At 37.2% G+C, this 15752-nt stretch overlaps 1 pseudogene; it reads left to right on the top strand.

The window, feature by feature from the left end:
• Positions 1 to 9919: 9919 nt before the first annotated feature.
• LOC121433618 overlaps positions 9920 to 15752 on the top strand; it is a 47559-nt pseudogene continuing 41726 nt past the window's right edge.

Raw genomic sequence — 15752 nt, 5'->3', positions numbered from 1 at the left:
GAAAGGTGAATAAGTAACTAATATTTTATGAATTTTTGTGGGTCACTCTCATAATGATGAGTAATGGTCTCTTTTTTATTTCTTTGCCAGTAATCAGATGTACAAGTGACAAACTCAGTATGTAATTGACAGTTGATAAGTAGGCAGTTTGTGAAATGCAGACATTAATCCCAGGATTTAAACAGTGTCAGGATTGCAGAAGTCAGCTAAAATGTAAGAAACTGTGCTGCTGTCAATTGCTAGCTTTATTGTCTATGTTTAGAGCAGCGTATTCATAGACTAAAAATGAAAAGGAAGCAAATTTTTTGCATTTTACTTATGACTCCAAGTAGTACTAGATAACTATAATGCAACAGAATCAGAAAGGCTACTATTATTAACCAATATGACATTGTTATAAGTGTGCATAGTGACATGTACATTGGCTATTTGCTCATTCTTTAAAGAACTTTAGCCAACAATGTCTCCTTGATGAACACCAATAAAATATTAACAAATTTGATGTTATGAATGCAGCATCTAACTGATATATATGTTTTCTGTTCTTTTTTGAAAGAAGCATCTTTTTATTTTATTTAATTTTGTTTCATTTTTCTACATACAAATCCCATTTTCCCCTCCCTCCCCCTCCCCTTCACTTTTCACAATTTCCCCTTGCCCCACCCAGCATATCTTCCTCAGAAGCCTTAAGGCCTCCCATGGAGAGTCAATGATTTCTGTCAGAGCACCACTTTGAGTCAGGACCAAGCCCCCACCCCTCCCATGTCTAGATTGAGTTGCTCTTCATAGGAAATGGGCTCAAAAAGCCAGATCTTTCATTAGGGTTTGCTACTGGTCCCACTGCCAGTAGCCCCACAAACTGCCAAAGCCACCTACTGTCACCTGCTGAACCAGGGGAGCTAGATCTTTCTTATGCAGGCTTCCTGTTTGTCTGTCTGGAGTCAGTGAGCTCCCACTAGTTCAGTTCAGCATTTACTGTGGGTTTCACCATCATGGTCTTGACCTCTTCGCTCATGTTATTGCTCCTCCATCTCTTTGACAGGACTCCTGGGAGCTCTGTCTAGTGGTTAGTTTCACACCTAATTACTCTGCACCTGCATTTCTGCATCTGTTTCCACCAGTTATTGGATGAAGTTTTCAGGAGATCATGTTTATTTCCTCTTCCTAGGCATACATGTATGCCTCTCTTCGGGTCTACTTTGTTACCTAGCTTCTCTGGTGTTGTAGACTGTAGGCTGGTCATCGATTGTTATGCCTAATTTTTACTTGAGTGAAATACCATATTTGTCTTTTTAGGTCTGGTTTACCTTACAGAATGTTTTTTTTTTCCACTTTTGTTCATTTGTCTGCAAATTGCTTTGAGATACCATCTAAGAAGTGTCAGAATGGTTAAGATCAAAAACTTTGAAGATAGCTTATGCTGGAGAGGATGCAGAATAAGGGGAACATTCCTACATTGCTGGTGGGAATGCAAACATGTACAGCCACTTTGGCAATCAGTATGGAAAGTTCTAAGAAGGTTGAAATCAATCAACCTCAAGACCCAATAATACCACAAGGACATTTGCTCAACTGTGTTCATAGAAGCATTATTCATAATAGCCCGAACCTGAAAGCAACCTAGGCTGAATCAACAAAGAAAATGTGATAAATTTACACAATGGAGTACTAGTCATAACATCTTGAAATTTTTTTTTGTCCTTGTGAAGAACTGTGAGTGTAGTGTTAACCATATTCACCTTTTAATGGTTTGTAAACTATTATAATTTCTTTCTGAGTTTCTAAAGTTTAGAAATTTTAGGAAGTTACCCAAATTGTAAAACTAGCAGAATTCACACTCAAGCTTGTTTTTAACAGAAAAAGAAACATGTGTCAGATAATAGCATGACTACTTCTGCATGATATTTTATAGATGTAAATATATTTCCTAAATCTCACTATATGCATTATTTTGTAGACATAAAATAAGCTTCTATTTGGTAGGGTGGATGTGACTATTCATGTGGATTGTCAGAATAAGAGCAAAGGCTTTCACTAAATTAATATTTACACGCCTAAACTGGAAGAAAACGAAAATGAAAGGAAAAGTCAGAAGACCATGCAGAATATTAACCTACTTGTTTATTCATCTTCTATGCAAATATTTATCAAGCATCTCAAGCATCCAGCAGTGTTTGCTTTCCCACTGTCTCTGTTCATCTGTTTGGCTGTAGCTCTATCCTGAAGCATTATTTTGTAAAATTAAAGTTTGCCTAATCTGATTGGTCCATATGCAAATTCTAAATAAGGCAAAATCTGTACAAGAGAAAACACATTCACACACCTCTCAACACCATTCCAACGTCAAGGGACATTTACACTAGAACAAACGAAGGAATAAACACTATTTATTCCTCATTCATAGTCAGAGAATAATCTAAGAATTCTTTTTTTTTAATTTATTTATTTATTAAGGATTTCTGCCTCGTCTCCGCAACCACTTCCCATTTCCCTCCCCCTCCCCCGATCAAGTCCCCCTCCCTCATCTGCTCAAAGAGCAATCAGGGTTCACTGACCTGTGGGAAGCCCAAGGACTGCCCACCTCTATCCAGGTCTCTTAAGGTGAGCATCCAAACTGCCTAGGCTCCCACAAAGCCAGTACGTGCAGTAGGATCAAAAACCCACTGCGATTGTTCTTGAATTCTCAGTATTCCTCATTGTCCGCTATGTTCAGCTAGTCCGGATTTTTGTATTTTTTTGAGATTATACTATAATTCCCTAAGTTACCTCTTTCCTTTCTTCCCTGCATTCTTTTACATGTATCCCAACCTGGCTCTCTTTAAAATTCATGGCATGTTTTTCTTTAATTGCTTGTATGTACATGTGTATTCCTAAATGCTTATAAAATTGGCCATTTCAGTTTGTCTAAAGTCACTTGTATGTGTAATATCAGGACTGATCATTTGGCTTTGGATTGTCAAATCATGTGCTCTTTCCTGAGGAAGAATAATTCTCTATCACTCTACATTTTTTATTGCCTGTAGTTGTTTGGTAGGACTTAGGCCTCTTGAGCGTTCCCTTTTCCACAGTAGCATATGTATTGCTCAGATTTGTTCAGCTAAGTTTAGGCACCCACGGTGCCAAGACTCCATGGGCATAGCTTCTCTGACATTGCTAGGAGACTCAATCTCTTAAGAAACTTCCTGTCCCTCTAAAACTTAAGAGTGTTTTCTTTCCATTTCTACAAGGATCTCCCAGCTTTAGACATAGGAATTGTGTGGTAGATTTATCAGCTGGGACTAGGCTCCACAGCTCTTCATTTTGATCAGCATGTTTTCCTGCAATGGTCTGTGCATATTTCAAAGAGAAGTTTCTGTGAAGAGCCTGGTAAAATTTTATTAACTCATTAATATAAACTTCAGTAGTTAGCAGTTGTAAATTTCCCTGCAAAATATGTGACATCACAGCCTCAGGTAGTTGGTTAAACAATCCTTTTTTTCTTTTTTTATTGCTTTATAAATAATACCATTCAAATTTTCCACCTCTTCCCCTCCTCCCATTTCCCACCTGCTCCCCGACTCACTCTCCCACTCCCTCTCCAGTTCTAAAAAAAGGACAGGGTATCCTGCCCTGTGGGAAGTCCAAGGCCCTCCCTCCTTCATCTAGGCCTAGGAAGGTTAGCATACAAACAGACTAGGATCCCAAAAAGCCAGTTCATGCAGTAGAATAAAATCCCAGTGCCATTATCATTGGCTTCTCAGTCTGCCCCCATTGTCAGCCACATTCAGAGAGTTCAGTTTGATCCCATGCTCATTCAGTCCCGGTCCAGCTGGCCTTGGTGAGCTCCCATTAGATCAGTCCCACCGTCTCCAACACTAGACATAAGAATACCACTTTTATGTTTTAGTCAGAGTTTTTCAAGGGTCTCCCAAACACTGTAGGTTGTTGTTGTCATTGATTGCTCCCAAGAGTTTGAAGGTAAGTTCCTATTGCTAGAGACATAATATCCTTCAAACAAAGAACCAAGAGCATACAAACTAGTTCTGCCCGTGCAGACTATTCCATTATGAATAGCTTTCATGTTAACAAAAGACACCATGCAAGCTACCAAAAGAGGTGAGCAACCAACCGGCCAACCTATCTATGGAATCTATGAACTATAACAATGACTTTCAGGGCACAACAACACTAAGAGTGCAATTGTGGCTCTTGGTACTAACCAAGAGCTCTTTATTTGGGCTTTCAAAATATATTTAACTCACTTCTTTATCAATTCATGTAAGTAAGTCATTGCTCTATTAAAAGAGCTAGAACAGAAAAGGAACTGAGACTTAAACTATCATGCCCCTCAGGGTCATACAGGTAGACTTTAGTGACATTACTGTAAGAATATTTGGTTTCTCAGTTCATTTCCATGCATTATTAGTGTTAATACTTCATGATTCTTAAATGATTTAAAAATCACCATTCAAAATCAATTTATCTTCCTAATGAAATGAAATTCATCTGTTTTATGTTGTGGAATATTCCTTCACACTGTGTGAAGATATGTCACTGTGACTGGTTTAATGATCAATAGCTAATTAAGATTTTCTGGGCAGAGAGAATACTGGGAAGAAGACAGAGTCTCCAGACTGTAACAGAGAATGCAAGACATGCAAGAGGCAAAATCCACAGGCTACATAGAAATGCACAATGAATTAAAATGGGTTAAATTTAAGTTTTAAGAGCTAGTTAAAAATAAGCCAGAGTCATAGACTGAGCTATCATAATTAATAATAATATCATAATTAATAATAATTCTCCAATGTGATTGCAGGGGAAGGCCAGTTCAAGCACCCTCTCTGCTACTGCTAAAAGTCTTACCTGGGGTCATCCTTATAGATTCCTGGGAATTTCCCTAGTGCCTTGTTTCTCCCTAACTCCATAATGACTCCCTCTATCAAGATATCTCTTTATTGGTCTCTCATACCATCTGTCCCCCAACTCTACCATACCATTCCCCCATATTTTCATTCCCCATCCTCTCCCCTTTATCGCCCCCACCCCCAGTTTACCCAGGAGATCTCAGCTATTTCCGTTTCCTAGGGCATTCCAAGCTTCCCTTTTATGGTCCTCTTTGTTACCTAGCTCCTCTGGAGCTGTGGACTGTGATCTGGTTATCCTTTGCTTTACAACTAGTATTGACTTATGAGTGAGTACATATCATGTACGTCTTTCTGATATCAGGATGATCTTTATTGTTACATCCATTTGTCTGCAAATTTTATGATGTCATTGTTTTTTTTCTTTTTCTTTTTTTGTTTTTTTTTCAACATTGTGTAAATGTATGGAAGAATGGAGAAAGAAAATGTACATTTACACAATGGAGTATCACTCAGATGTCATTGGTTTTTATAGCTGAGTGATACTCCATTGTGTAAATGTACCACTTTTTTTATCCATTCCTTGATTAAGGGTCATGTAGGTTGTTTCCAGTTTCTCCCCTTCCCCTGTAATCAGATTGGTGACTACCCTAAATGTCATCACAGAACCTTTATCCAGTAACTGATGGGAGCAGAAGCAGCCAATCACCAGTCCTAGATCCAAAAACATAGTGGAAGAGGGAGGAGGGATTATATGAGCAGAGGGGGTCAAGGGCATCAAGAGAAACTCACAGAGAGAGGCAACCTGAGCTTGCTAATGCTCATAGACTCTGGGCTGATAGTTTGGGAGCCTGCATGGGACCAAATTAGGCCCTCTGAATGTGGGTGACAGTTGTGTGGCATGGTCTTTTTATGGGTTCCCTAACAATGGTAGAAGGATCAGTTTCTGGTGCATGAGCTGACTTTTTGGAACCTCTTTGCTATGGTGGAATGCCTTGCTCAGCTTCAGTGCAGGGGGAAGGGCCTGTCCAACTGAGTGTGCCAAGCTTTATTGAATCCCCATGGGAGGCCTTACCCTTTCTGAAGAGTGGATGCATAGTGTGGATTGGATGAGATAGAGAGTGTGGGAGGAGGGAGGAGGAGCTGTGGTTAGTGTGTAAATTGAATAAAAAATTAAAAAAAATAATGAAATATGAAACAACCAAAAAATAAGTATCCATATCATTATTGGGGAGCCAACAGGCCTGACAAACAATGACTACACTTTCATAGTGAGAAAAATAATTGCACCCTTTGTTCTAAACTGTGGACTAAAATGAAAGTCCACTTTGAATTTGATCAATATAATAATACCTAAATATGATATTTGACTTAAAATTTGCAGATCTGGCTTTAGTCACTGTGAGAGCTATATGTATTATGACAACATATTGAAAGTGTGTAAGAAAGATTTGTGATACTGACAGGGGATTTAGGATACAGCAAACGAAAGCCTAACATTTTAAGGAGAAAAGCAGTACAGGACTGAAGGAACATCTAACACATGCCTGAGCCACCACCTTGAAACAAAGAAGGGAACTTCTCAGCTGCCATTGAGTGCTAACTACTAGGAAAAGGTAGAGATGTGTGACCTAACACCTAAGAGACCTTTCATTGGCTCCACTCAACACTATACTAATAATGCCTGCTTGGAGATGTAAGCTTGAGCATTTTCAACTTTGAATGATTTGTCCATCTCAGTTCACTGTCCTTTTCAGAATATTTTCCAATACCAGGGACTGCATTCGAGATGAAAAAAATATTAGAGCTATATAATATATAATTTCAGCAAAAAGGTTGTTTTGCATTGTTATATTCTTTTCACTCAGGGTGAGTTTTCTCCATATATCTAACTGTAGTTGAACTAAACAAATTGAGTCCATGAGCATCATAACTTACAAGCAACACAAGTAAAGATTCTACTTGAGCTTTCTAGATTCTAGCATTTTCTTCCTTCTTTTCTTTCTTTTTTTTTTTTTTTTTTTTTTTTAAGGAGAAGAAAATGCACCTTGTTAGCCAGAGCTACTTACTTCAGAGTGACTGTTCAAAATTATCCTTCAGGGAGAGTTTGACATTGAACGCAACAAGAACTGGTTCTGCAGTGTGTTATAAATATTAATCGACTCACCGCTCTTCTCTATTAAATCCAATCTTCAACTGAGGCATTCTTTAACACATAGTAGTTTTCTATTAAAGGTCTCCACCAGTGAACAAATCGCTCAGTTAAACTGTTGACAGTAAGGTTATTTTTAACTTTATCTTGTAACATGAGATAATAGGCTATTTTAAATAGGACAAATAGTGCAATTTTGTCCAAAACACAATAATGTAAGTTAAGGTGTTATAATCTAACTATTAAAACACAATTCATTGTTTTCTTTAATATAGAATCTAATCCTATAAGCAAGGTTTATTCAACTGAATAAATAAAGTCTTTGGTATAAAATGAGAAAGTTTAGCTATATTTTACCCAAATACAAATATATTTTAAGCATAAGTTTTTTCCTATTTCAAAACATCTATAGATACAAGTTTCTTTCAATGGTTAATCTAAGTACACACATTTAAACTGTTTGAAAAAATTTAAACTTTACTATTAAAATTCTACAAATACTTGCTTTATATGCCCCCCTTCCTCCTCATTCTTTGTGGTGTTTGGTGTGTGTTCCTGCACCTGTGTTCCATTATGTCTTCGCAGAGGTCAGAGAACAAATTAGGGAAGTAGTTTCTCTCCCTCCACCTGTGGGTCTCAAGGATGGCCCTCAGAATTTCAGGAATGGTGGTAGGAAGGGACCTTTACCTGGTAATCATGCTGCTATTGTAATGATGTTTGCACCAGAGGGATCCTAAGGTTTGGTGCAAGCCCACACTGTGGGGGTGAGGGACAGACAATTGGCCATGCAGATTGAGCTTAAGTGAGAAGTTTATTGAGAGAAGGGCTAAAGGGAAGGAAGAGACCAGCCTCTGGGGACAGGAGCAGCCAAAGAGAGGGGGAGAAGGGGGACAGGGAGAGAGCGGGGAAGAGGGAGAAAAGAGAGGTAGGTGGAGTTTGCTTTTTAAAGAGTCAGGATACTGCCTGCCTGCACACTGGTGTGATGCAGGGCCACTGACTGGTCCTCAAAGGGCAGGGCCAGGTGTGTCTGGATGTTAATGACTACCCCTTAATTATTTCTGAAGTTTGGATTTTAAATGAGTCTAGAGAGATTTTAGACAATAAGATTTTAATAATTTGGTTCAGGAAGTTAATGATATCGTATTTAGTTTTGGCAAACAAACCTCAATGTATACTGACTGACTAAACCTGATGAGACCAAGGTACTTACTGTGCTAGCTAAGAACTATCAGATTGTATAATATTTTTGAAGAATGCTACAAAAGTGAATTCTCTTGCTTAGTTTTCTCTCTGTTCCGTTTTAGTTTCTCTCTCTGTTTCCTGTCTGAGTATGAGAAATAATTTTGAAAGTTCCTGTACCTGTCCCTTGCTGCAATGGAATTTTGCACCTCTGAAAATATAAACTAACACAAGAGCTTTCTTTTATCAGTTACTTTGGCCATGGTACTTTATCTTAGCTACCAATAAGTAATTCATACACTTAATTGAATGTTTAACTTAATTGAATTGAATGTTAAAATTTGTCATTAATTTTCTAAAGACAAGGTTAAAAAAATGCATGTTATTTTAATGATAAACAACCAGTTACCAACCATATAATTATATAATGTTCAGCACAAAGTAAACACCATGGTCTGCAATACGGGACGTTAATAAAACATATTATTTTGCAAAATGATTTATTTCCAGTTTTAGGTTTTTATTGTTTGGTAAACTCATACAAGTAAACAATGTGTTTTGATCAAATCTATTCCCCATTTGTTTTCTCCCTTCTAGATCCTTCCACACCACATTGCATTAGGAAATGTGAGACATATCCTTAAGAAGCTCATGTTTGGAGCCTGATTTCTGTATTGTTTTTGTATTCTTCTTGGGAAGTAATGGGACATTTAGAATATGACAATGTGCTGCAAGACGTATGTCACTGTGGGCAGCGTTTGGTGCTTAAAGCCTTCACCTACTTCTGCTTTGCTCTCTGTTTTCTGTCTGTGGATTAGGTATAATTTTGAAAATTCCTGTTTCTGTCACTTGCTACAATGTATTTTTGTACCTCTGAAAATATAAACTAACACAAGAACTTTCCTCTATATGTTACTTTTGCTCATGGTACTTTATCTTAACTACCAATAAGCATTTAATACACACCAGCACAACCACTACTTTCCCTTTCTATTTTATGCATTGTCATTACTATTTTATCATCATCATCATCATTATTAGAATCCACTGAACCTGCTTAGCGCTGTCTGTATGATCATGATGACAGGATAACCTACCAGAGCTTTGGAAATCTCTCGGGGGAAAACTGACTGTTTATGCCCAAGTGGCCACCAATTGCAAGTGCAATTACTTAGGAGTGAAACTTCATGAGCCCCTCTCACAACTTTTCTGATGAGCATTAATAGAAATGCTAATCAAAAGTACATTAATGAACACTAGTAAGCACAAATAAAGGTGTTCTTCACAGATTTCCCTCAACTTCAACATACTTCTTCAAGTGAAAATGGAGAAAATGCCAAAAATAAAACACACTGTGTAACATACCATGAAATATTGCTCAATCACAACCTAGAGAATGGAAGGCTAATTATCCCTACCTTGGTGGAAATAAATAATGAACGAGCATACCATCTAAAGACAGTACACATCTTTAAAACATTAATGAATGTGGGAGTTTGCAAATAGAACACTTCAATTTGGAGGAGGCAACTACTCTGAAATGCCAAGTCTTTTTTATCCACACATCAAATATATTACTTTAGGAATTCCTTCCCCTGCTGATATTTCGGGCCAGGGTAGAAAGCGTGAATTATTGATCAGATCACCATGAAGCAGTCATTTACAATAGTATCTACCACAGATAAAGCGCACTGCCACGGCAACAGAGCCTCACTTCTCATCTTTAGTGCTATCGGGACAGAGCATGCTTCAGAATCGCACCGTACTCAACTCAAAGATTTATGAGCTTCTAGCCCAAATGCAGCATTGTATATCCAGTGTCATGGGAAATGATGCAGACGCTCCACATCATTTATTTGGGCTGGCACTGGCATTGATCCGCAGGTGAGTAATAGTTGCCCCTAAGGTTAAAACACGGGATGAAGCACACGTTTTTCAGTTTTAAAATGTGAACATTAGTCTAACATCTAGAAAGTGAAAGGAATATGTGTTTAAATTAGTTGACTTTTTAACTTATTAAAATAAAGAAATAAAACTTTTGTCTGAAGTCTTTGTATAACTCCCTATATCCACAGAATCTGAAGTAATGTCCGTTTTCCATTCAGTCCTTTCTTCTGAAAATAACGTTTTTTTAGCTTGTTCTTTTTTTATTGACACAAGTTAGTTAAAGGAAAGATGTCTAATGTGAGAACAAATTCTGTTATCAATCCTAGTAAGGAGTAAATTCATCTTTATATTGATATATCAGTATGCAAAATTAAACTGTAATAGTATAATTTCTAAAAAATGAATTATAAATTGACATGAATTGAATGCTATCTAATATTAAAAACAATTAATGTTAATATTCATATTTCTTTGCCTTTATTAATGTCCTTTTAACATTAATTAAGAATTTAAAATTACTGCTTGTCAGGAGCTACCTTTTTGGGGTGACTCCTGCTGTGAATCCTAGCCAGAGAAGATTGGTAGGTTCCAGGGTAGGGGTATGGGGATTAGAAAAATTTAGGAGGAACAGAGTTTAGAAAGATTCACATAGCCAGAATAGTAACTGGAGGGCAACTCAGCAAACACTGGATGGTACATTCTTCTTTTGAAGTCTGAGTTCTAAGTTTGTTTCTCTTTACTTTTCCTTTAACATGATGAAAAGTATAAGCAGAACAGTTATTTACTCTAATACTTGAGATATCAAGTCATTGTTTCTTGAGACAAGCATTCTGTTGTATAGGCAATGAACCCACCCTAGACCAAGTATCCTGAAAGGAACCACTTCCTAGGTAAAACCTGCTCTTTCAAAAGATGGAGCAGAAGTATATTTGAATTCTCTGACATTTGTTCATGGTGGATGGAATTTTCCTCTATGGGCTGACTTAATGTTCAAAATACCAAATAACCACACCCTAGGTCAGGTTGTGTAGCCACAGTTGTTGTCAACAACTTTAAGCAACCTCAAACTCTCTGACCTTCAGACAACATGGAATAGGCCCATATGTTTGACCTTCCACAAATGTTAAACTGAGAAAACCTTTACAGTATTGAATAAATGTAAATTAATGTAAATAATTAAGTGCAATTCTTAATTCAAAATGTAGAATATCATTCAAAAAATATTAGCAGCCGAAGAGATATCCATGGCTGTCAACACCTTCTAGCGTACTTTTATTTTTATACATGTTTTTCTGATATGAATGGCACATAGCAAACTAATAAAACATAAACATAAGGAGTGCGAATCTATAATTGTATGATATATCAATATAAGAATACTTTTGTAAGCAAATAAAAATATCACTTTCTTGAGTCTAAGTAAGTTCACAAATGAAAAGTTTGCTTTGTAAGATATGGTGCCTATATGAACACAAGTGCGTATCAAAAATGTATTATCTGCAAAGAGGTGATTTGTTTCTTTACATTCTTTTGATGCACTGAACCTGACTGATGGAACATGACAAAGTAGGGCTCACTAAGACCTTCTTTTTCAGAATGGGAAAAGACATGCTGTGGATGAAATATTCCCTGTACAGTGGTGAATGATTTGAAGTGCAAGCTCAAACTGATTTCCTCTTGATGATTTAGGGCTGGAAATGCAAAAGCTCTTACTTTTTAGAGTATAAATTGGCAATGGAATTCAACCCTGTGTTACTAAGAGCCGAACTTATTGTCATAGTAGCCAGAGTGCTTGACAAAATGGCCGATAAGAGCAATGTGCATCACTATTAATTAAAGAGTTGAAAGAGGTGCCTCTGTGCATGCTCAGGATGCTTCTCAGGAGGTCCCGTGACATACATTTCATAGAATTCTTAATTTAGAAATATTCAGTGGGTATTTCCAAAGAGAAAGTCAGAACCCGACCTTTGGACATTGTGTAGACAGGCACGAAAGGTCATGCAGGAAGTGTCCATTCAGTTTTGGAATGACTTTGCCTTTGTCCATGCCAAACAAGTAGATACAGTCAATGTACTGGGTAGCCTCAAAAATACAAAAACATTTTTTAGGAGTATTCCAGAGAAAATATTTGTTGCCTTCCAAATGGAAACAAAGATATAGAGTGGTCATGAATTACTCATTTTTGACAAAGTTATTATATATCATTTTGGCCAAGAGGTAAGCTATAGGTGGTAATAGGAGTCATTTCTGACTCCCTTAGCCAACTATATGTGCACATCTTTTTTATTTTTGTTTCTATGCTTGCTTGCAATGTTTTGTTTTATTTTCTGAGACATGGTCTTTTCATGTAGTCCTAGCTGTCCTGGAACTTTCTCTGTAGAGCAGACTGGCATCATATAAATCACAAACATTTATATGTTTCATCCGCTTAAATTCTGGGATTAAAGGTGTGCTTCCACCAAAACACCCACCATCTACGTCCATCATAAAAATGTGGTCACCATCAATAAAGATATGGTAGTAATGATGTTTTTGTGGCAACTTTTACCTCAGCTGAGCTATTCCCATGTTTGTCTAAACAACAGAATCTTGAGTTCCTGAGCACTATGATCACACTAGCTGATGTGGGCAAGGCCTAACTATCGCAAGATAAACACACACACACACACACAAGAAAAACTTATAAAAAGACTTCTCAATGGTGACAGCTTTTCTGTATTGAAATTTTGCTATGCCATTGAACTTGACATTCTTACAAATATACTTACATATATTGACCATAGTGTTGACATTAATATAGAAGATGATGATGGAAATACCATCCCCACTGCAACTGTTGAATGTAGACTTGTCTTGCAATAATTCTAATGAAGGAGGTGAAATGATCATGCAGTGAAACTTTTCAGAAACATGAAGAAACTGAACATATACTAGAAGACGGAAATAATTCCCACCCACATGCGGTTTTTGAAAATGACCATGTTACTAAAAGCAATCTACAGAATTAAGGCAAGTCCCATAAAAAAATTCTACATAATTCTTAATATACATGAGAAAATAATAATAACAATATTAAAATAATAATAATAATCTTATATTTCTGAAACTACAAAAGACACAGGTTAGTTAAAGTAATCTCTAACAATAAAAATCTGCTGGAGGTATCATAGTTAAAAATTTCAAGTTTTACTACAAAAATGTAGTATTAAAAACAAACAAATCCATGGAATTGGGGTATTATCAGACACAATGATCAATGGAATAGAATTGACTTACATATAAGGCCTTACTCCTTCAACGACCTGATTTTTGATACAGATGCAAAAAGTACATATTATTGAAAAGATAGCAACCTCATCAAATGGTGCTAGTCAACCAGGCTATATCCACGTAACAAAATTTAACTAAATCCTTATCTCTAGTCTTGCACAAACATCATGTTCAAATGAATCAAGTCTTAAAATAACACCCCATATCTTGAAGATAATAACATGCTCAAACTTTCCAGTACAGGAAAGTCTTTCTGAACAGGACTCTAAGATTTGGTTTGACGTAAGTTTGTATAGGGCTTTCGTATTTATAACCACTGTGAATCCATAGGTGGATGGATCTACCCTGCTGTAGTCAGAGGACACCTTTTCATTTCAATCACCCACTTCCTCAATTGGGTGTCACATAAAGTATTTTAATCAAGAGTCTTTAAAAAATCTGGTGCTTTACCTGTTGTTTTGGTTAGTTTTATAGGAACTTGGCATGAGCTAGAGTCATTTGGGTAGTCGGATTCTCAAAACAAGCACTCCTATAAGATAGGCCTACGAGCAAGTCTGAGAGGCATTTTCTTGATTAGTGAATGACATTCAAGGATCCAGCCAACTGGGAGTGGTTCCAACCTTGAGCAGGTGGCCCTGTTTTGTATGGAAAAGCAAACTGAGCAAGCGATAGAAAGAAAGTCAGTGAGCAGTGTTTCTCTATGGCTTCTGCTTAGTTTCTGCCTTGATTTATGCGATGACTTCACAGACTGAAGTAATGTAACCTCAGAGTTTTAAGAAGAAATAAACTTTCTACTCCCCAAGTTATTCTTGGTCATGGCATTTGATCACAACAATAGAAGCCTAAGACATCATTCTAACAATATGAAAGATATGGTTGTCTGCATTTTCTTTAAATAGCAATTTTAGTATACCAATATTAACATTTTCAGTAAGATACTTTTTACTGGATATTTGGTGACTTATTAACTGAAATTGGTGGTTGGAATCATTAAATTTACCTATAAATCCAGTGAAAGAATTTTGTTTCCTGGTGTAGATTTTTAACTCACACATTTACATCAACATAAATCAATATTCTGATAAGTTTATAGTTACACAGTTTAAGGACACCAACACACATACAAAGACCACAGCCACCACCATGATCACTAACAACATTACCAACACCATCAACAGTGTCATCGTTACCAACACCAGCACAGTGCTACTGGAAGCAATTTTAGGCAGTTCATAATCAGCATGAAGCAAAGATCCTGGTCATAAAGTATATGGAGACTAATCTGACTCTCATCTGTAACCAAGCAAGGCATTCTGTGGCGGAACTGGGACACCAACTCAGCCGCAAAACCTTCAATCTACAATGTGCTCTGTCTATAAGATGTGCTGGGATAATGGTAGCTCAGAACTTGTGGAAGTAGCCAAACAATGACTGAATAATCTTGCGACACAGTCTGTGAGGGAGGGCCCAGGCCCTCCATTGTCTGGGTAGCAAGGCGCGCTGGGAGCAGGATAGCTCAGAAACCTAGGGTGGAACCAAATATGTGTGGCAAAAAAAAAAAAATAATAATAATAATAAAATAAAAAGCCAATGAAATTATTTCTAGTCCAATTATCATTAGAGAGGTTTCCTTGGATAGCTGATGATAACAGATATAGAGGCCCACAGCCAAAAATTAGCAGATCTGGGGAATCCAGTGGATGAGGGTGAGGAAAGATTGTGGGAACCAGAGGGGTCAAAGGCACAGCAGAACATGGCCGACAGAACCAACATGGCAGAAATCAAAGGGGCTCATAGAGACTAAACAGGCAATCACGGAGCCTGCATGGGTCTGCACTAGGTCCCCTGAAAATATGTTAGGGTTGTTTAACTTGAAGCTTTTGTGGGATGCCTAACAGTCGGAGTGGAGGTGTCTTTTCCTGGTTTTGCCTGCTCCTGTTGCCCGTTTTCTCCTACTGGGTTATCTTGTGCAGCCTTGATATAAGGGTTTGTGCCTAGACTTACTACGTCCTGTTATGTGTGCTCAGTTAATATCCCTGGGAGAAGCCTTCACTTTTCTGATAATTAATGGAAGAGCAATGGTCTGGGGGAGAGGGGAGGTGGAAGGGGATAGGGGGAGTGGATGAAGGGAAACTGCAGTTGGTATGTAATGTATGAAAGACAAGTAAATAAAAAAGAAAACACCGGAGAAATTAGCGTTAGAATTAAAGAATACTGGTGGATTATTTACAAATATTTATACTCTTTTTTCCCATTAAGCTTTTAGGGCTATAAAATTGGATATTTATTATCATTATTCCTTCTATGGAATCCTATATTATAATTTAAGCATTCTTATTTATTATCATGTAAGACAGACATAACAATGTAGAACACGCAAGATTTCTCATCACATAACTCACGTACTTATGGTGAAAATA

This window comes from Microtus oregoni, unplaced genomic scaffold (assembly GCF_018167655.1).
Source record: "Microtus oregoni isolate MIOR12 unplaced genomic scaffold, Mior012 000040F_ref0000088, whole genome shotgun sequence".
Classification (NCBI taxonomy): domain Eukaryota; kingdom Metazoa; phylum Chordata; class Mammalia; order Rodentia; family Cricetidae; genus Microtus; species Microtus oregoni.
Note: the sequence above shows the minus strand (reverse complement) of the source record. Positions and strands in the feature narration are given on the sequence as shown.